A 21,560-nucleotide genomic window follows, 5' to 3' on the forward strand; every position below is an offset into this window, starting at 1 on the left:
ATGTATGAATGTATTAGAAGTATTAGGTTGTCCCAAAAGTTTCTTCCGTGACTTGCACTCAATTATTTTGTGTGGCAGTATTTATATAAATAAACTACCTAATTTCTTAGATGTTAATATTGTATAATAGTAATGGAGTAAAATAAATCGTACGCAATTTAATAATATAACATTAGACATAAAATATTGTAAATGTATTACTTATTAATGAAATGGAAGAAACTTTTGGGACAACCTAATAGCATAATGTTATCTCTGATAGTATTCCCAAATAGATAGTAATCATCTATATATTCCATGTATAGAATGTCCTATATTTCTTTATATTCTATATACATATTTTTTCTCCACAAAAAGAAAAGCATAATATATTCCATTGGTACCATCCAATACACCTACCATACTAGTAACACAGTCCGCATATGCAATTATTTTTGAGAAAACACCCTCTTTGGTTAAACACCCTCTATTTATCATTCTACTCAGTACCAAAGAGCGCAATTAGCAGTAAAAATTTGACTTAGAGGAGGAAAGGAGTGGGTCGAGGGTTGACGAGCAGGAAGGAATAGTCGACAGAGACCGGAAGAACGCGACTTACGGCGCGAAGCGTTTAACGACCACCGATAAAACCGTCCTCGACACTGAGACGACACGTGACGAGAGTCTCGTGGAGTGGTTAAAACGGTTGGATCACTGAAGGGGCCGATCACAGCAGTCGATAAGAAATCGCTCGGAAAATTGGCTTATTCCGATCGACCTGCCCCGTTTCTCTCCTCTAATGCTGACAAACGACTCTGTCGGAAGTGCCGAAATACCTGCGCATACCAAACCGCAAAGTGGCCGTTGCTGGATGTATCGGCGAACAGTCGACGTCGATCGACGATAATGAGCAATGTTAATCGAATGTTTAATGACCGTACGAATGTGTTTTTCGTCCGCTATCTAGTCGACGCGATACTACCGAGGTGGTTCAGCTTTTCGTCTTGGTACGAGGTGTTCGATTGGGTCGTTTTAGGAATTTTATGATGCTGATTTTATGACACTTTGGAGGTCTGCGGAGCTGACGAAAATTCGGGTGGGACTCGAGCTTAATGTTCATTGTCATGAAGGTTTACTTGTAGTCATATGGTTGGATATTTAGAATTATTAGATTAATCGTTATTGCCAGCTGTATCCTCGTAGCTTTGAGGTTTGGAGCACCCTTTGAACCGAATAATAGATGTAACTCTGACAATGAGAGTCTCCAAGCATCGAGATAATTAAATTAATTTACTTCCATATCGAGCAAATTACCGAGATAGTCGAGCCCACAAACGTCACGTTCGATCGGTTATTATCTCATCGATTACCTCGAAGATCTTCCTCGTAAGTAACGCTCCGATGTTCGAGATAATTAAAAGATTGCACACCGAAACGATTCCGATGCTGAATGTCGTATCTATTTAAGCCATCCGTTCCATACGTATAATTTATCGCACGCGGAGTATGCGCGTTCGTTGCAAATAGCGCTGCGTGGAATACAAACTGTTCCTTTTATCCCCGATCACGATGATTGCCGATAACCTGGCGCCTGCGGAGCAATAATTCAAAATGAAAAACAACGCGAACGTTTTTACTTAGTAGAAAGCAGGGAAGGGTGCCATGGTGTTATTAATCTGTAATCACGACAACGTTGTAGCTCGTAATCACGCGTTGGACTCGACGACGTGAATAAACCGTTCGCTATGATTATCGAGGAGGATGGAGGAGCAGCTTCATCTAAAAACGCTCTCGCTGATTTATGCGTCGATTTTCTATCAACACTTATTTTATATGATGACGCTGCTATCATACTTAGTAGACAGTCGTTTGGCAGAGGTGGATGTCCCAATTATCGACATATTTTTTTTTTATAGAAATCTCTTTGGATGATAATGGACGTTTTAGGTAGTGTTCCTTTTACAAAGTAAAAATTATGTAATTTACTGTCTCTGTAGAAATAGTAGTTTATTTTCAAACTTGTAACGAACGAGTCAAGAATATTCCATTCATCGTCATGGAAAAATATAATGACGGTATTTTTGATATTTACTTACAAAATTAAGTGAATTTCTAAGAATAGCTCCTTCGAGTAGATTGAATTGGTGTTATTCATAAAAATATCTAGGAATTAAGAATGCCTATTTTTCGATAGATGGGGAAACTGGTTGGCATCGATTCTTTGGTGTGGATTTTTGAATTTTATCGAAAAGAGCTTTTCACTTCTACCGACAGGTGTATTTTTGGTTACGCGGCATCGTTCCAAGAGAATTCTGAAAAGTGTCGTCACACCTGCAGCTCGCGGAAAATCAAATTTCAAGCTTCGAGTATTCGCACTTGGATTTATAAATACTAGATTGGCCAGCGGCCAGTTGACAACTAGAATCATCAACGGCGAACTTCATCGACGGCTGCACGCTTCGCTGCTGTTCGTAATCTGTATCGGAATCTTTTAGAAATTTGTTTGGAATGGAGGTTAATAGAAAGGACTGTAGTTCTCGATCTTTATTTAAATCATTGATTTAAATTTCTTCTGTAAAGTCTGTACAGGATGAGTCATTCTGAATTAGAAGCTTGGATAACTCCAATATATTTTATAAGATATTTCTTCTTTTTCCCAATTTCATTTATTTAAATTATCAGATAACTTTGACAGGCTCAAATAGAACATGTGTCTTTTTAATACTTTTCTGATCGATCACGAGTATACTCATATTTGCATTTATATTAGTTTATACAGTTTTCAAGCCTGAAACCATTAAAGATTCTGATAGTAACATTCTAGATCATGCTTTTAGTTATTTTATCTTAGATCGTGTTATCTAATTTCCTAGATTAGAATATTAGAACGGTTTAAAGGCTAGTTGAATTCAAATAAAACGAAGGGTGAAGTGCAGACGTGTTCAAATTTGGCTCCGTAGCTCTAGGAGGTCTCCCTACTCAGCTCGCTTAGGGTGCGCAGTGTACGACTGCGCAAGCATCCCGTCTTCCAGTCTCTGCGTTCTATGGCGCGCCTCAGTCTTTCTCTCTCGGTCGCGACGCGTGGAAGTGGAAGTCGTCTACGCGTGGAGCTCCACTCGTGGACATACCTGATGTAACGCGTGTGGCGATATAGTAAACGGGTGTAATTAGAACAATGGTACGCATTTGTGTGGACTATAGACAGTACTTTCAAAAATTCGCAATATTTCCACGGGACTTCGGTTTTGCTGGGCACAAGGGCTTCTACCCTTCCTGCACAATTTTCTACATAATTGGGACCAGGAACTCTTTAGGAACATACTGTCATCCGAGGAGCACAAGGATGAAGTACGTCAAATTGGTGAGTTTAGTTCGCTATGAAATTTCAGTGGCAATTATAATTTATTAGGATTTGTTAGGTAGGTTAATTCTAAGTAGACATTTTTTTCTTTTTTGTCGAGTACCAAACGAGGCTATTTTTATACGTCTCTATTTTTTAGAACTACATTTTCAAAATTTTACGTGACACGTTACCTTAAGTATGAGTACTATCGTAATGCTACTACCCGATTCGAGATAACTGACTAGTGATTTCCTCGACGCGATTTTCGATTGTTGAAAAAGTATTCCTAAGTTATGGCGTAAACGAGATCACATCAGTGAGGTTTTATAGACTTTTGGCAAAGACGGTAGCGCAAATTTCAATCGCGGGTTACGTGGATACGTGCCGCCATTAAACCTGTTGCGGTTACTGCCGGGTTTCTGGAGCTTCTGGAATAGCTTTATCGTGTCTCGTCTCGGACAGCGCAGTTCCTACTATGAGATAACACTACCCCGCGGACTCGGTACGATAATCTTATTGTTGGCATAGATCTAACTATTGTTGCACGAGGTCATGGACGCGAATCTTTGGTAGACACGATGGGGTGCAAAAGAAACCCTTACAGCGATATTTTCTGAAAAATTAACACAAATATGTTTATGGACGTGTGAATAAATTTTACGTTTTATGTATTTTCCTGTGGTTTCTCGCGTTTTTTTTTTTAAATATTTTATTTGCGTTTTATTTAATTTTTTGTCCATGCACAATTTAAATCTACCAACAAGAAGAATATTCCTTTTCAAAATTATCTCTCAAGCAACTCTAATAATACCACTTCCATAATTCAATTTGTGAATGAATTTTCATAACGCAACAATGTGCCCATATTTCCAGAAATATGGTACCAATCCCTTTATCCTTCGGTAGAACATTCGCAAAATTTCTGATTTTTCAGAAATTTCAGAAACGTAAAAAGCATTCGCGTAGGATCCAGTAAAAAAATGTGGAGTTTTAATACCGATGCACAAAAAATTAATTAACTACTTCACCATCCAGTGGGGGGGTTTGCTTTTGATCCCGCGCAATTGCTGTGGGGAGCCGTTGTGTCACTGAATTTGCCAAATTGCTTATTATGCCGGTGGAAATTTTATTCCCATCCTCCGCGAGTACATTTTGGGCGGTGGTCACCGTAAATCGCAACGTTTCGTTGCCCTTTACGGGATCGTCGAATTTCATTCGACGCCTATTTTCAGCAATATTTACAGTTTAAGGAATATTTGAGATGCAAACGTGGAAACGGCTCGCGCGAGTACAACGTAACAGCAATCGCAAAGCTTTTGGCCAAAATAAAGTCTGCGCGCAAATTGGACCGGGAATAGAGGGCGCGTATAGTTTTGTGCAAACATTCCCCAGTTTACTTTCCTTCTCGTAACACGTATCAAATGATACTCGAAACAAATTTTCACCGTCTATTTTCCAGCAGATTAAATTCGGTTCTCGATACCGTTTTAACGACTCCGATTGGCAAACGGAACAATTTTCGACTGCTGCTTCATAAGCCCCGCGAATAAAGCCGCTCGCTACAGCCCAGACAACATTGGCAGCTTTTGCTAAAAAATCCATTCTTTCGTATTTATAGATCGAAACGTGTCTAATTAATTAAAAATCGCGATTCTTTATTTCGTTACAAATCATGGCTTTTGACTTGGGCGAACGTATCGTAAACGAGCTGCTTCCGTGACACGCGCTCAACGAAGGATAACTTGTTCACGGTGAAGAGCCAACAGGGGCGTAATTAAAACGCGATTTAAAAAAAAAGAGAGAGAGAGAGAGCAGGCGGGAGCGTTAAAGTGTCCCGTGGCAAAGTAAATACCTTTCGCGAACGGACGCTTTTATGGGAGCGGAGGATCTCGAGAATCGAGCGGACGATGAACGCGAAATTCCATTTTGTCGGGAGATGTTGTCGGGAGATGTTGTCGGGCGAGACTCAATCAGGGTACATTTTTATGAAACTCGTAAACAAAGTCGGACCCTCGAAACGTACCGCCGCGCATTGGGCGAATTCAATCGTTAAAAAGTAATGCGGTGGGAAATCTACTTGTCTCTGAACATTAATGTTCTCTGGATTCTTACATAACCTGGATGGCGAAACTTTTGGACAAAATTCTGGCTATTATAGCTAGAGACTATACTACATTGTAGTCTCAATGTAAATTCCTCTCATTTTTCTAAAAAAAAGCCTTAGATATTCCAAGTATCATCTCATAGAACTCTTATCTCATCACAGAAAACTCATCCCCAATGTCTCGATCCCGAGCAACCCTGTTTCCAAGCCATGTCAACCTAACATTTTAGTCTCATAGACTTTTGCCTCCTCTAATTTTATCTACTCCTTCCCCTCCGACCTCATCGACACTTCTCTCCTGAGCGTCCAAGACAAAGACTCCGTTCTTCCGTCGGCGAAATTAGCGACACCCCGCGAAAAGCAACGAGGAATGCTCTTTGCTCTCCAGCAGGTGTGCTGGAGCGCTCGAAAGTAGGATCATCGGTCCCACGATCCGAGGACCGTAGGTTTCCATCGGGAATTCCTTGGGCGCGCGTTAACGGGCGTCGTTGTCGCCGTCCCCGTCGCCGTTAATTCCGCGTTACAGTGTGCACCGTCGATTACCCACACTCCGACCGTTCGCGTACACGACAAACGCACACGTGCTCACGTGGGAGAGCCGGACACGCCAGATGCGGCGCGCCCACGCGGTGAAAGTCGCGGTAATTGATTCCGTGCTCTTAAGACATCTCGAACTGGAGATCCCGCGGCGAGATTAAGCGCGAGAGAGGATCGCCTGAGAACACCGTTCTTGCTCGATAGAAATCTAGCGGCGAGGGGGAGGGGCGAGAGTGCGACGGTTATGCGCCATTTCGCTCCGAAAAACGAGGCTGCTGAGAAAAGAACCACCCTTGGAGCACCCTCTTGGGACGTAGAAAATTTGCATCTGGGGTTTTGTCCTCTTCGAGGATGAAGCCTTTGGTGTTCTGCTGGAGTTTTTCTGTTTACTTGTTTCTCAACCCCCTAGAATCTCCATTCTTCTGCTACTTCCAGTAAACGAGATATAATATTTTTCACACGTATTAGATTATTTTAAGTTCGATGAATATAATTTTGTTAAATTTAAAAAATAGTAAACATATAGTTAGTGTACACACAGTATTTGATACACTTACTGAAGTAAAAAAATGTCGGAGAATTTAACTAATGTATATGTACATGAATGTTAATAATGACAGATATACTTATTAACTCAGTTCTAAATTGTGGAGTGAGGACGTTGCATAATTATGTAACCATATGAACACTAAATCTCATATAAACACTACAAATGAGAAGTCATATTGAACAGCTTGCAATATAGACTGTGTTTGATCTTCTTGCTCTCGAAACATTTTCAATGCCTCTTCTAATTTAAGAATGAAACATACGTATCCTTGTTCAGAGAAGACTCGTGTCTATCTCAAACCCTATACATCCATTTGATGACCACACCTTCATTTGTTCTGAAAACAACCTTACACAGCCCACTTACAATTCGTGATATGCAAAAATGGCCCCAGCTAAGAATTAAAATACCTAAGACTCGAAGAGTAAAGATGATCGTTGGAACAAGTTGAACGCCCACGCACGAAACACCTTCTCCACCAATTCCAACCCCGAATTTTCATCCAAATTTGTCCGTACCTGAGTTCCAGCGATCCTCGAGTTTTCATTCCCTCTTCGATTGTTCGCCAAGTCGAGTGGCCTCGTCTCGAGGGGTCCAAACCAAGCTCGAAACATTTTCTGTATTTTTTATAGTAACGATGAGTCAACCGCGGCCATCAGCCTAACAAACGAGACACGAGAGTCATCAAAGCAAACTGATAAATTAGGTCCACTACTAGATATTTGAACAAATATTTTGTGTGCATTTACATGAATGTTTAATTTAGAACTGAATTAATAAATATATCTGTGTTTATTAAAATTCATGTACTTATACATTAATTAAATTCTTCGATATTTTTTTCCCTCGGTAAGTGTATCAGATACTGTGTGTATGTTATGCTTACTTTTTAGAATTTAACAAAATTATATACTATAATATTTGCAATTATATCTCGTCGACTGGTGTAGTAGAAGAATGCTGATTCGAGGGGGTCGAAATAACGTAGACAGGTTTATTCGGAAGGATTTCAATACCTGTTTTCCCGTTTATGTAAAATAATAGTGTTGGCGATTATCGGGGATGGTAATTTGAAGCGCGCCATCCCGTATACGCTGAATATATTACGTTCGATAAATTTGACAGTAGGAGTGTCAAAAGAGTCGATTGAATGTGGCCCCGCTCACCCGGCTCTCGCACTTGCGCCCGACTATTCCACAATAGACACCAAATGTCGCGTTCAAAATTGAAAGCTAAAACGCGTTAACAACATTCCGCCCATCTGAATCGATTTCGTAACGACAACAACGAAACGCGTATTACAAACACTGCAGGAGGACGTAAATTTGGCGTGTCGCGGCTACGGATTTAGAGCATTTCCAGTGACGTCGAAATCCGAATGGAACGGGCTCAAACCCCTGCGCGAAATATATCCCCTTTTACGCAGATAGGGAAAAAATTGCTGAAGAACAAGTTGAACGAAACAAGGTTATCAATTTTTTTGTCCCGTGCTAGAAGTATAACATTTTTCTTCTGTAATTTTGAAAACGTAGATTTCATTGGTCGAGAGAAAAAAGTTCCTTCTGTGTTCGTCGAAGACTAATAAAATTTACGTATGCTCATTAAAAAGTTGAATGGCTGAAGGAGTTCTAACTTTCTACGACCTCATTTTTTCGCAATTGCAACGCTGCATGTGCAAGATACAACTGCGCTTTCACCTTTAACGGGAAGATACATATTTTCGCAAGTCATTAGTTTTAACATTCTACGAGCAAGAGGAGCCTTGTATACTTTGGGTTTTAAGAGCGCGAATTTTTGAATTAAATTGTGCCAAGGAATGTTTTGCTATTGTTACAAGTCAATTCCTATCAGGGCTGCTCTTTCTTGCTACCTTCGATACCGTGAGTAGAGGAGTATAGACCATGTTGACATACTTTTGCTTTTAGTATGAAATTACATTCACAAGGTTAGACTTGACCATCTCACCTTACACGATTCATAATTGTTTCCAAGTCTTATTTTCCTTTCTCCCTGCGATGGGATATTAGAGACCTCAGATTCTGACTGGTACAGTCCACGTTACCAATCAAAGCATCTTTTCCAAATTGCCAGATCCCTCGAGCACAGAAACCAGTTCTTCCTCCACGTTGACCCAGAGACCTTACCTCCAAATATGAACTCGTTAACTGGTCATAACGATGATTCGATTACGGGCATAATTGTGGATAATTCAATAACGATCCTTGCGCGGTTTAGGCGTAACGCCGCCGACGCCATCGTCACACCCGTTCGGCCATGACGATGACACTCGTCCCGCGTAATCGGTCATTACGGCCGATGACGTGCGTTTTGCGTGAGACTGCGGCCACGGCGTTAACTTTGTTAACGTTTCGAACGAAATTCCCGTTGCATTAGCGGCTGATGGACTGCCCTGACCGGCAGCGCGCATTAATCTTGCCTACGGTGGGGGCTGGTCGAGATTCGAGACCGGAGAGGACGACCTGGAAATCCTTCGCTCCTTCCAGTGAACGATGCACTTGACTTTGCTCTAGGGCTTAGAGTCTAGGCGTCGCGGCGTATACGTGAGTCTAGCATTTTCCGACCTTTTACTCCTACTTCGTTTTCAGTACTCCAAAATAGGGAATTTTTATGAAGTGATCTATTCTGGAATCATTGAAAAATCCATCTGCCGAGAATGTATTCGAAGTATGGTATATACAATCATCCCATAAGTATTCGTACTCTCTATGCCTATCGAAGAAATTTGACTAAATTAAATAATAATTTTGATATTACCAACTGAATTTTTCGTTATGATAATATACGTCAACATATTTATACAAACGTACACTTGGGAACATCGAACCTACCATTTAATTTAAACAATTTTTCTTAAATAGACATAGAAAGTATAAATATTTATGGGACTGACTGTATTTTTGAAAATTTCTAAATTAAGTGACCACGTTTATATTTTAGAGAAGGCACCTTGCGTATGTTTTATTAAAAACGTTTCGTAAAAAAATGTTTAAATTGCTAGCTAATCGATTCAGTCTCCAAATCGAATACCCTGTGCTGAGTGTACCTCGGACATCGAGACACCCTGTAGAATACACTCCAAACGTTTTTAATTTTATCCACCATAAAAAGAGACGTTCGACTATTACTTACCCGACCGCGAGATGAAGTAAATTTAGAACGTTTTTAGATAGTTAATCTCGACTCCTAATTAGGCGTGAGTGCTGCCAGACATTCGATGGAATTGATGTGTGCTTTCAAGTCGTTGGGAAGACGCAATTTTATTAAAGATGTTCCTCTAATTTATGCGCATATATTTATGACCACTCGTGCCAAAGTAACGGGAACGATAAATTGATTTCTAGAAAAGAATTATATCCCTCTGGTAACAAACAGCTTCCGTGTAACTAAATTATCAATTATAGTATAATCTCGAATTAAACAAGATGATGCTGTTACCGGAATAATCAGGGCTCTCTAGAACTATTAACGTGCTACTAAATTAAGGTTAAATCAGCAATACACTTTCATTAAAATTCATGTACTTTGACGCATCCTTGGAATGCTCTTACTAATCCTCCACTTTTTTTATGTTACAGGTAAGCGTCTTCTACAACTATCATTTTACCTTGAAGGATACCAAAAAGTGTTCCATTCCTATGAGTAAGTCAATTCTGTAAATATCAGTGCTTAATACATAAGCTAAAGTAATTGTGGAGTAATTTTCGAGCAAAATTCATTAGCGTTACACGTTAGAAAGTTTCTCATGAATGAAAAATGTTTCTATCCAAGGGCATATTATGATAGCCAAACTTTAAACGTGAATAATGAAAGCGAGGACCTTGTTAACTCTGAAAGAGATGACCGTGGATGGAAACATTTTCGTTTAGCGTTTTTCGTCCTTCGAGATCGCATAAATTTAGCTTCACCCGACTCACCCTGTATAAGAAACATTCCCGGGGATTTTTAAATATTCTCGATGTTCGTTTACGTTCATTGGACACCATAGGTGGCCGTTAATCCCCTGAACGCGAGATAGAAGACGAACATTGAGGAAGCGATGTATAAACTTGGAATTACTCTACTTTTACTTTGCAAAGAAACTGGTTCTGTTGCCGTGATACGTTCTTCATTGGTCAGCGGTTTTTTTGCGACAATTATCCGTCGTTGGTTGATTTTTGTGATCATCATTGAGTCATTTGTTGAAAATAACGGGGATATCTCGGGAGTACAGTTATTCGTGCAATCTGTACACGTTTATCACCAGGATGAGCTGTTACATAGAAAACTAACGCGAGCTATCTCGTTCGTGTGTACGCTGTAATTTAACGTGTACGTGTATTTTTTTTCTTTAATGTGTGTTTAATAATCGAGTCTGTCGTGAGTAGCTATGAATCTGTCAATAGGTAATTTTCTATAATTTAAAATTTATAATGGTCTGCGCGGTAAAAGCATAAGTTTCGCGAGTTAATATCAGTGAAACTATGAGAAACAAAAGTTTGCTCGTTATTGCATTTTATTCGTCCTATCTTGGCATACTTTGTACGGTAATTAATCAAGATCCAGCTACCCGTAAACGAACGAGTTATAATTGTACAAAATTGAAACGGTGAAGCGTGATTTCGGAGCGCGAACGAATTCGAACTTTTTCACGACGCGCGATCGTAAATATTAGGAGTATATGTGACATTTAACGTTGGAGCTGTAAATTATATCATTGATAACGATATCCAGCTGGCGAAACGTCCGTACGGTCTTTGATCTTTCTGTCTCACGTACGTGGCCATATTGTCTCTATTATTTATATCCACCGCGTGATTTATCTACCTGCCGTTTGCATATTTCATTGTCACTCGCTCCACTGACTTCGAGTGACTCTGTTTCCTTCGGCACCGGAGAAAGAAAAATTCATCCTGAAGTGAGAATCTCAGAGAAATTCAATTTTTATATGAGTAATGTGGGCTTTGCTATTCTATTAATTGTGTTTCATAATTGTGACGTTGGAGTGCTAAAGGGTGATTCTTGAGGGGTAGACAGATAGAGGGGTTATTTCTGCGTCGATACTTTCGTAGAAGAGTCAGTTCTTCATTGATGTTTCGATAAAAGAGACATTTGCAATCTAGTATCATAATACACCACGATACTTTCGAATAATATCAAAAGTGCATCAATTCTACCGTGCAAAGTAGCCAGACCTAAGCTAGACCCCTAATAATAACTCCCACTCGACGACTGGGTGGCTGCAGAAAAAAAATCCAAATTCCATTCGACGAAACCCTAAACCCTAAATCTGATGTCCACGGTGGTCCGAGTAAAGGTCCCAGGCATCGAGAGGAAGCGCGTACGCCTGTAACGAACTGCTCGTACCAGCGAAACTTACGTTCACCTCGGCAACGAAACCGTAAATCGATAACAGCCGTCCTAGGCACCAGTTACATAATATCGAGCCGTAGCACGGGCACAGTATCCATTAATTAATTGGCATTATGCGCAAGATAGCGTACCGTCTCCCTTCATCTCGCTGCCTCCTTTCTAGGGCTTTTTCCCCATCCCGGCGTCTGCCCTCCCCCTCATCCCGACTCCAGTCAGCCCGTGTCTCCCACGCGGCTCCATCTGTGTCACCCCTACCTCACTTTCCTCTCCCTCCACCCCACCCACAACCCTAGTCCACCCCACCAAGCATCCCCTTTCTCTCCCCCTAGCCTTTCGGGCGTCTGTGTCGGGCTCTCTCGCGCCCCGAACCCACTCTCCCTCCCTGACGTCCATTAGAATATTAATGCGAATTGATGCACACGTGTCATTACCGTAATGAGTTGGTTGGTGCTGTCCATGGGTGTACAAAGTGTCGTCTGAAAAGCAATCACGAAATTGCGGGTGTCTCTCCGTACCATTCCTCTTCGGCTACCCCCCCCCCCCCCCCCGTCCGGTACGTCCTCCTCTTCTCACGTGCGCGACCTCTGGAAGCTACAGCGTGTTTCTCTTTCTTTTCCTGGGCTTCTGGGAGAACTCGAGCGCGGCGATGTCTCGGATAACGATAGCATTTGTTGGCCGAATTCGGATTCGCGATCGCCGGTCATCGAGCAACGCTACTCGTGTTTCGAGGAATTTTTTTCTCTCGTTCGTTTTGGTCTAGAGAAGTCTTGAGGATTTCCTGGCGAAGATTCTCTACCTGTGAACCGTGTGATGGTTGGAGGATTTTTGAGGATTGCGGGAGGCTGTATGCTCAAGGGGTTGGGATTTATTCGGTACAGACTGAGCTGTTTGTCCAAGTTTTGATGCTTGAGTTGTTGGATGCCTTCAGACATTGAACAGTGATCCCAGAATAAAACAGTAGATCCGTAGATCATGAAGAATAATGTAACCAAACGCTAGGTCAATTTCGGAAGATCCAAGACACAAGGACCATGTAGATAGAGACCTCAGTTTAGAGAAAGAATTTCCCTTTTATGCTTCGCTTATGCTAACCTCCATTCTCGACCATTTCATACAAGTAAAAAGATCTTACCTCAAAAATTTCACCACAACTCTCTAAATACCTCTGACCTCCATGTTCATGTCTCACGATACCTCCAAGTGTCCTTTTCTCAAGGCTATGAAATCCAGGATCGCCCTTTGTTCAGATTCGAAACGGAATCGGCGTTTCCAGCTAGCGAAACGCCACCTATTGCTTTTAGGATTGTTGATCCAAACATCTTCGAACCAACAGGTCGATTGCTGTGGCTCGATGTTGAAAGAGACTCGAGAGTGGGGAGGCAGGGGCACGACGATGTTGGTTTACGAGGAGTTTATTGTCTTAATCCTGGTCATTGCGGTGCTCGGGTATTGTGTTTCACCGCGTGCTTCGGTGCTTTTATGGGCGAGCAAAGGGACGGGCTTGGTTGAGGGATGCAGTTTCTTTTTTTTTTTTTTTTTATTTTCACACCTTTGAGCGAGGACTCGGGGTTTTCACCGGGAATAACGGAATGGGAGAGTGCATTCTGTTACGCAGCTTGTTGGGTACGTCACTTGAGCCTGTGATGTTTGCTTATCTCGACCACGAGGGAATTTGATGAAGCTAGAGGGATTTATTTTAATTAGGATTCGTAGGTGATTACTTTTCATCCATCTCGTAAAATTTAAGTCTCTGAAATTATTTGCGGTAAAAATCGCAATTCGTTTCGAATAATATAATTCGTCCCTATGGCAATAGACTCTTCAGAAGGGGTTAGGAGCTCCTGACAACGAACATAATACGCGTCACGCCTCACTGTCAGTCCAAGTTTTATTTATGTTAATACAAAACGAACTAAAAGAATACATGAATAAAATTTAAATGATGAAATTTAAATTAAAATGTAAATTTTAAATTATATATTTGTGGGGAAAAGGTGGCCTCTGGAATGTCAGTAGCGCCTCTACAAAATTGCCTTCGAGTTGTTATTCTCTTAAAAACAAAATCCTTGACAATAAGTGTAAAGGATCGAACGATAAGATTCCTGGGGTAGAAAGTAGCGAATAAATCGTATCGAGGTCCGAGAGAGATTTCCAAGATGCACCAGTGGCGTGGGAGAGGGGGGCGATCGAAAAATCGAAAATCGCGGCGGCGAGGGTCTGCCGAGACGAAGGGATCGGCGAAACGAGCTGCAAAGCGATCGTTAGAGAGTATGGACCGGGGTATATACGATCGTATCGGCGGCTAATGGACGTACAATTAACGTGCCGCGCATCTGCGATTGGATCTCCGTCAAACGGCGATAAATTAAGTTAATTAGCTCGTTACACGTATCACCCAGTGGCTCTGGGCACGGTTTGACGAATGTGACGCTCGTTAATCGTCAGCCGGCCGGCTCTCGCTCGCATGCTCGGTTTCCTTCGCTCTCGAGCCTTGCCTTTCGTCATCCAAGATCCTCGACTTCTTCAAGGCTGGAGTCCGCCGGTATTGGCGTTCTTTTCACCTCGGTGAACTTTCTTCTACGCGACGGTATCCACTGTTCTCGCCCACGGAGCTCGGACACTGTTTCACTCGAATAATAGGCATTCGTTAAGTATTATTTATTCGTGACGTAGGTTCCATCTAATAAAAATTAGTTTCAGTTTGGAAAAATAGATTCTGGTAATAAAAAAAATGATATTGAATTCGGTGAAAAGTATTCAGGTACATAAAAGTAATGTTTAATGGAACCCAAATTATATTCGGTGAAAATACAATAAAAACTCAATCAAAGGAAGTAATACATTAAAAACAAATCATATTCACTCGCGTAAAATATAATCGATGAAATGAATATTAAATTCAATCACATAAAATATATGCGATTCATTAAAAATTGTATCGGATTTAACAAAAACACGTTCAATCGAAACTCAAGTAAATAATAGTACGTTATCGAACAAACCAGCCGCTTGATAAGGCATTCATCGGAATAAAAACAACGATCGGAACAGTAGCGGCCGATTATTCCGTGGCGATGTTTTTCAAAATATTTTCGAAGCAGTTTCCCATCCGTTTTAAACAAAATGCAGTGACCAATCATGGCTCGACGCGAGGGAAAGTTGTAATAGCTATGCTACGGAATATCTACTATAAATCCCCAGGACATGCGTCCTAAATAAAAAGGGTCTACTCGTCCCGGGTTGGTATATTGCAGTACGAAGTTTCATTGAAATGAAATACTGACAGTAACGCTGCCCATACGAGGAAACATTTACAATGGACCTACTATGCTATATACGATCAATAAATGCTGCGAGTATAGACCCCATTAATATTTTCTTTTATCTCATCGACCTCGGCAATACTGGTAATAATAGTATGCTAGATATTATTGGCTAATAGTATCGTACTAATACAGCCTGTAATTGAATTATTATGATTATGGCATTAGAGATTATCACTTACCTCGAGTTTGAATAATCATGGAATTGATAATACACTTAAAATGAAACCTATTAATTATAGAATAAGTTTTGTTGAATACGTTTACATCTTCTTTCAATATTCTTCAACAATGCCACTTAAACCGATCATAATCATTTGCTTACCCACTGTATCCAGAATAGAAGTACACTCAAACTTATGAAAAGAGAGACTACTATGTACTCCCATTCGCGAAATTGCCGCGTAAATAAACGAGCACACCGATATTGAAAAATAGAACAAATAATGGTACATTGAAAAAGTGGAATAAAATTGTTTTTACGAGGCTTCTATTTCGAGAGGATCGATTGAAAAAGTTTGTCGAGTAGACGTGTGCAAGACAAGTCTTTCTGTTTGCGTTTCTACAGGGCGATCCAAAAGGAATCGATCGGTTTTAAAAATCTTTTATTCAGCGATTATATCTGTTACGAATATGTAGCTCGAGTCGATCCGTAAAAGAGACGTCGTTATTTTTCCCAGTGGAGTTTACTCCACAAAATAATCTTAATCGATCGATAAGAATATTTCCAAAGAGTCCAATCCTTTTTGAATCGCTCTATATTTACCAACATCGACAAGGCCATGCTTGCATCCGTTCTTATTATCTGATAAGATCGATACGAGCTGGAACGTTTGTTTACTGAGATACGTGAGGTTGGTATTTTAGTGAACGCGTAATCCGTTTGTTTTCAAAATTTATTCTCTCTGAAATAGAGCCTGGCATAAAAACGCACCGTTCTGCGTTTTCGATTCATTTTCTTTCCTAGCGAGACCATCGAGAATGGTAGTCTCGCATACTCTAGACACTCTTCAGATTCGATATAAAATTACAGCGATGCAATTCTAACCTAGGACGCAAGTACGAAGCTTCCAATACCAAACTAAACCATAATCGTTCGCACTATAGCTCGCAGAACACCCGGTATAATTCCCGAATTGTATCAGAACGCGTTCCAAAAGACGGAGCACTGCGCACGCGAGTAACCCCCGTCGCGATCACGCATGATCGCGGCCTCAGGCAAAAAGCCAACGTCGTTACCCCCGAAAGAACTCGAAAAGGTGCTCGAAAGTTGGCGGTAATAGGAACGAAAATATAGCGAGGCTTATCGAACACGGCGCGTCTGTTTTGTATCACGCGCTTTTCCTACTCGTTGGCCTTTTTCCTTCCCCTCGCCCATCAGTGTCCCACCCCCGTCGGTTGCCTCGCTCGATTGTGCGAGCCGTAGGAGAAACGGGGAGCCCCCTTTTCATCCCACTTCGCGCTCCTCGCTCAACTTGGAAATTGTTCCCGGCCCCTCCTCGATCCTGGCCGGTCCTCGTCGGCACTCGAACTAATAAGCTCTCCGGATTAATTAAAATTTTGGCCGATGTTACTGGCCGCCGCGCGAGCCCGGCCAAGACCGTTGGAGTTTTCAACGTATAAACAAGTACGCGAGCGAGCGAGCGAGCGAGCGACTCTTTCGTTCCTTTTTCTGTCTTTCCTTGTATTACAACCACTTCTCTCTTTTCCTTTCTGCTTTTTCCCCTCTGTTTTATTATTTTTTTTTTTTTTTAATTCGACGATTTCGACTAATTACGACGCGCAGAACCGGCGTTACAACCCCCACTTCCCCTTTTCCCGAGTTGTATCGCGAACTTGACGTTTCGACGGTTGGCTCAGCGAGAGCGCCACTCGTCGCGACTAGAAGTCTTCTGCAGAGGCATCTTTTATTTCTTTTAATAGAAAGAGTGCAGAAATTAACGAACGCGATGTAAATATGAGATATAACGTCGATGATATTGCAGAGGAAATTGAATGGGTATAGCTCTGGAAAATGATTAGCAGACTCGGGTTCGTAAACTCGCGCCGCGCCGTTTCGAAGTTCGGTCAGGGGGCATTCGTTCTCTCAGCTTGTACTAATCTAGTATATTCTTTTTGTACATTTAATAAATCCTTTTTAGACCCATTACTTTATCAAACACAAAGAAAAAGCTTGCAGTTCTGAAAATATGTAGGAGTCGGAGAGTCGAGCCTTGAAATAAATAACAAGTCGCTCGAGCGAGCAGAATTATCGTCCGTTATTTTTCTTTAATTCCTCGATTCCAACTAATTACGACGCACAGAGCCGCCGTTTCCTCTCGAGCCGTATTGTGAACTCGACGTTTCGACGGGTGTTCCTCGCGTCAGGCACTCGACGTCGCGACGTTGCCTTCGGCCGAGCTATTTTTTTGAAATATTTTTCCCCTCTGCGAGTCGGCTACTCTCGTCGCTAATTGCCGTTCGAGCGCTAATTACTCATTAACGACGGAGAATCGTAGGAATCGTGGATTTACGGATACACTCGGTAATTTCATAGCTCGCGAGAGAAAAAGATAGAGCGAGGCGCGCGCGAGAGAGCACGAGAGCGGCCCGTTATCGAGGTGAAAGGATCTTTTATTTAGTAATAGAAGTTCGAAGTGGAATGGGTTTAAAGATAAACATCGTTACGTGCTCTCGAGGCTGAGGTGGATAATTATTAACCATTAACCAGACCCGCGTAAGGTTGGAATGTTTTTCAACGTGCTTTATGCTCTCAATTCGACGAGGTGTACCACAATACCTTGTGAACCTGCTCCGAATCCTGTCTCTTTCTTGCCAGGTAACCGAATAATCGATCGGGAAGAATAAATATATCGGGTAGTGCAATATAGATCGAGACGGGAGGTGAGCAAGATTTTATTCAAATAAAAAATCGTGAACGGGAGCAAGGTGGTACGATTTGTTTACTTCGTTTTGAAGTCGTTTTCAGACCTTACGAGTATCAAAATTAAATTCATTCCACTAACGTGTACGAAAAGAAATTACTAAAATCGATATATGGAAAGATGCTATTCTGTCATGCAGAATCTATGAAAAATATAAACATTAGAGATATTTACATTAGATACTCAAACAAAATTAAAAATTTATGGAGATCATACTGTGCGTACGAATTTAAAAGTACATAGTGTGTAGAAAGTGTAAACATCGAGTTTTTGTACTTGCTTTACTTCCCTTGAACGTCATTTCGAAACGATAAAAGACTTCAAAAGATAGATCGTAATTTTCCCGACAGCTCCAGCCATCCCAGCTTCTCAAAACGTACAAAAAAAAAAGGTGTCAACCTGTGTAGAGAATATTATTTTTCTCGATGACAAATCGCCCAGAATCGACTTCGTCTCTGCCCAAATGAGACGCAACAATCGTCCAAAGTTTCGCACCCCTCGCCCTGCACACTCTGCCCCCCTCCGCAATTTTCCACGGGCTCTTGAATGACATTTCAATCCAGGATAATATCGCAGCTGCCGTTGCTAATGCGCTATTATTTCCTGTTTCGTAAGCGAACGCCGCAGGATGCGCGAATGCAGCCCTCGACGTTCACGCGTGGTGGCTCCTTTCCTCAACCCCCGCGCTTCTTCCCCTTACACTCTCAATTTCCTCGACTTCCTTTGTCCCTGTTTCTCTTTTCTTCGCCCGTTACCGTTGCCTCCTTTCTCCCCGTTTATTGTTCCTTTCATTTCACCTCGATTCGAGCCTTCAAAGTGACGGAAGAATTTTCAGAGGCTCGAATATTAGGACTTTGCCCGATCTCCTGATAAATGTGACTGCACCTGCAGACCTTTTAATCGGCAACTTTTTATCCTAAAGTCTCGGGGAAAAAAAAACACAGGAAGATTTAATGGGTTCAATTGGAATGGCGATTGCCAATTAACCCTTTGATAACGGCTTGCGAGGTGAGCAGAGGTGGGCAACATTTTATTAGGATGTCCACGCAGGTTTTATGGGTGATAAATCCCTCTGAAAAGGTATTATAGCTAATACAATTAAAATAATAATTAATCTTGTACAAAAATCGCGATACGCGAACAGTAGTTTTCTCTGGGTCGTTAATGACCCATTCGCGTGGTTGAAATGATTATGAAAAAATTCATTTAAAGGTGCAACTATTGGTAAGATGATGTGATCAGCAAGCGTTCATTTGTAGCAGACTTTAATTGCACTTTAAAGGGTCTTTTTATTAAGATTCACCTTACAATCGATTACCTCGAGTAAAATAACTATCGAACGCACCATAATTAATAAAGGGTTAAAGTTTTTCTCTGTTCGCTTCTCTTCCGAAAGGAAAATATTCCAACGGGGTCGAACGTCGAAATCTTACGCGATTTGTGCTCTCCCGATGGAACAGATAAGGGAAAAATTTCAGCCGACGATTTTCACCCTCCAGGTATGGTGGAAATATTCGCCCGGCGAATTACATCGCCTTTACACGCTGCACATATTTACGCACCGTAAATATTCAAACTTCAGCAATTCGCGTCACGTACATGGAGTGAGAATTAACGGCTGAAAGTTCGCAGTAATGCCACGCTGCACCAGCGGCACCGCGAAAGAAAGAACCAGACACCTCGAATCTCTGATTTTTGGAAAATCGCTGGAGGCAATACAGCGAAGGTCCTACACCTTGCAAAGTCGACTTCGCCATTTTCTGCGTAGATTAACATATTCCAGTGGAAATTGGCGGAAATATTCCTTGAAGTATGTACTTTAAACGTACCAATCAAAAACGTCAGACATTTAGTAGCTACAAACAAAATTCCCGGATGTCGGCACACTTTTCTGCGAGAAAGTTGCAATAGGGTTAAATATAATAAATAACCAGAAAAAAATAGAAATCGTCAAGGCTCAGGATTCTTTTTTTTTTTCTACAAACATAACTCGCCTAAGAGTAGTGTTCGCTGGCCGCACGCTCGCCGTCGCTCGTGCGTTCGCGCGCAAACCGCAGCGACGCGATGTAAGCTGAGAACCGACAAATGTTGGCGGCCACGAGCGACCGAGGAGCAGCGTCATGGCGGATTGCATCTGCTGAAAGGATCTCTTTTCGTTATTCCCGAGGAGGCAGATGTAAAACGAGGGGCTGAGGGGGTACGTATCGCGGGGAGATACACAGAGTGAGTGGGGAGGGGGGGGGATAGAATTTCATTAGGCAAGGTAGAGGGATAGCTCGAGAGGGGGTTGGAGTGGTGGAATGAAAAGCAGCGAAAGGAGAATGCGGAAAAAGAGAAACAGTGGTTAGAAGGGGTGGCCGCGGTGTAGAGGTAGGGAGGAAGTCCTCACTCTTTAAGGACTTCGGTCCTTTGTCGTCGCCGGGCAAATTAATTCGATGAAGGCACGTTAAGGATCCCGTTCACTCCGTCATCCTGCAACAGCGAGGGTAACAACGAAGGACTTTTTGCCCGGGGGGGCGGTCACGTGAATTCACTCGAGCGTCGTTAGAGGGATTTACAATTAGCGTGTCATTGGACGGGGATGCAATTAGCGCGATGCACGTTTATTAGTCAAGGGAAACGCTAATTAGTTTCACTCGACGATCGGTCAACGTGGACCGCTCGTGACTTAGATGATCTCTGGGAGTCGCGATGACGCAACGATGACCGAAGCGTAGGGGGCATTTGATGAAATCTTTCGACGAAGAATTTTCATTAGGGGAGCGTTTGGAACCTCGGCTCGTTTCAGGAAAATCAGGTTAATGAGGTTGCAGGGTAATGAGGCGTCCTTTTAAATCGAGTAGAGTATTTAGCATACCACAAGGGGGAACACCTGAGAGTTTGTCTGAGTAAATCAAAATGTAGGTCTCCTCGATGACTTTTGGAGGGTCTCTATAGGCTTTGATATGTGAGACTTTATAGAGGTTCCCGAAGCTGTGGAGGGTTTGGTAGTGGAAAACACGAATCCATGGGATCATGTCTGTCAAGATTATTAGATCTTTGAGATCAGATACTTTGAACCTTCAGTATCGAATACCTAATTCGATCGAGTAGATGCCCAGCATCTTGGACTCCACCAATTTTTTATAATTTATTTCTGTAAGGCGAATGACGCCAGCCTGTTCAATGAGTCTCCTGGCTGCAGCTGTTTTAACGCACCTCGAAGACGTTCGCGTAAAATTTATATTTTCTTTCAGCGAAATTATATTAAACTCCGCAGTCGCTTTTCATCGAGCGTGGCCTGAATTCAGTTGATTCGAACTCCGGTTTAATTAATTTCTCGAAGAAAAAAACAAACAGAAAATTAAAAACCGGTTACAGAAATGCGAGCGCCAAATACCAGATGCACTTTTAATTAACGAATAAAAATTATTTAATCCATCGAAGGCAC

General features: G+C 41.8%; 1 protein-coding gene across 4 annotated transcripts in view; it reads left to right on the forward strand.

Moving 5' to 3' along the window:
* Positions 1-21,560, forward strand: part of LOC128872785 (LIM/homeobox protein Lhx9) — a 378,653-nt gene that overhangs the window by 257,710 nt on the left and 99,383 nt on the right. The window contains exon 1 of one of the 4 annotated variants that reach the window (XM_054115816.1): positions 3,040-3,340. The exons of the other annotated variants lie outside the window; for them this stretch is intronic. The gene's annotated coding sequence lies outside the window, so the exon portion shown is untranslated. Of the gene's footprint in view, positions 1-3,039; positions 3,341-21,560 lie in introns of those variants that run through there. 4 annotated transcript variants of the gene reach the window in all.

This window comes from Hylaeus volcanicus, chromosome 2 (genome assembly GCF_026283585.1).
Source record: "Hylaeus volcanicus isolate JK05 chromosome 2, UHH_iyHylVolc1.0_haploid, whole genome shotgun sequence".
NCBI classification, from domain to species: Eukaryota; Metazoa; Arthropoda; class Insecta; order Hymenoptera; family Colletidae; genus Hylaeus; species Hylaeus volcanicus.